General features: G+C 39.6%; 1 long non-coding RNA gene across 1 annotated transcript; it reads left to right on the forward strand.

Annotated features, from left to right (window-relative positions):
* Positions 1-329: 329 nt before the first annotated feature.
* On the forward strand, positions 330-1,342 carry LOC149218516 (uncharacterized). The gene is made up of 2 exons (XR_016248625.1): positions 330-725; positions 829-1,342. It is a non-coding gene; the product is annotated as an uncharacterized LOC149218516 (long non-coding RNA).
* Positions 1,343-1,728: the final 386 nt, after the last annotated feature.

The raw sequence follows: 1,728 nt of genomic DNA on the forward strand, positions 1-1,728 counted from the left end.
GAATGTACTATAAATGTATATCATTTGTTAATAATAGATACTCTCTCATGCGTATCATTCATTTGCTGTTTCTGCCATGTATGTGTCTAACATGGTGTCAGAGCGAGCGTACTCCTGCCCTGCTCCGTCATATCTCCATTTCAAAAGCGTTACAAATATCAATACAAAAAAAATTTAAAGGTTTAATCATTAACATTACCCGACTATGTCAAACATTATAGTTTACCTTATCTTGGTAATAATTTTCATGGGATTTGCTTACATATTACGAATCATTGAATTTCAGCGGTACTACTAAGTTGACGTTAAATGTACACTGGCAGTTCACTAACAGTCTCATTAAGTTGTTGTTCACACCAAAACAAGACACATTAGCTTGCGCATCGAGCTTATCACTCACCAGTCATTTGGCAATTAATTTTCTGCTATGTCGAATTAATTGGCATTGCAGTTGCGTCAGGACTTCTCGGGATCCTTCGACACATCGACAGTGGTGGTTATGCGTTTACCATCTCACAGCTGGAGGCATTTCAGATGGCTTTTCAGTCTCTTGTTGGGTTATGCGTTTCATTTGCTTTCTCCTCCCTTGACACCATGCTCGGCTCTCCTTCTCCTCTTGCGGGTTGCCCGACCTGTAGCCTTTGAACATGGTGTAGTCGGCATGTCACTGAAGCGGCCGAGGGGTTTCTTGTCCATGGAATTTGTGATACCCTTCCGGTTACTAGGTGAGAATCCCTCCTTTGTGTTTTTTTGTTTTTTGCTATGATTTAATTGTTTCCAGGTCTGTTTCTGTCACATTTAACTTGCAAACCTCTGCGGGTTTGGAAGAGGTGAATCCGCGGGCGACAGGCTATAATGAAGGTGTGGCAGTTTCCTTACTTGGTTTGGGCGCGCGAAAGGTTTCGGGTAATCTCTTTGGCATCCCTGCCTGGATTTATGATCATGAAGAGAAAGTTTCTTGGGTTCAAGTTGCGGTTTTGGTTTCAATCATACCAGGGAAGCTAGTTCCGGCGTCTGCCTGGAATTGAATGGAATTTCCCTTGTTGGGCTACTCACTAGTTCTCTTGTTACCTGGTGGAGGTTTTCTCTTTTGATAAAGTTGTAAACATTTTAATTCAAGTCAGTCTAAGGTGAACGAAGGCTACAACCTTGTATCAGAGACTACATTGTAGATGGGTTCAACTCTTAACTTCGGTCATGACCTGTTTGTTTTGTAAAGGACAGGAGTCGTTTAAGATTTCATGATGCCGAACTCATTGTGGATTTAATTCTCTTGTAATATGACTATATAATTGTTTTTCTTCTCATGGCTAATAATTACATATGCTCTTCTAGTTATGTTAATGGCACTGCTATTTTCCAGGTTGTATGTACAGTTTTCATGGAAAATTGTTTCTTCTGAGTGCATAGATGCTATTTCCAGTTGTGCTAACGGCACTGCTATTTCCCAGTTTGTTTGTACAATTTTTTCATGGAAATGGGTTGTTCTGAGTGTGTTTTGTTCGTCATTTTAAATACTCATGTCAATTTTGTTGTGGTAATTCTGAGCTTAAGTTTGGTTTCAGTTATATTGTTTTTTTTTCTTTTTGCAGAAATGAATAAAGTAACAGGTCTTCACCACCATGGCCATGATTCTTGAAGCCACTAGAATCTAGGCGCGAGCATAAACACTGTTATTTTTTTTTACTATTAGGGTTTTGTTTCCTATGAAAGGGGTTTTCCGGATGG

The sequence above is a fragment of the Pinus tabuliformis genome, chromosome Q (assembly GCF_031772625.1).
Source record: "Pinus tabuliformis cultivar Carrire ecotype Pingquan chromosome Q, CPIR1, whole genome shotgun sequence".
In the NCBI taxonomy this organism is placed as follows: Eukaryota; Viridiplantae; Streptophyta; class Pinopsida; order Pinales; family Pinaceae; genus Pinus; species Pinus tabuliformis.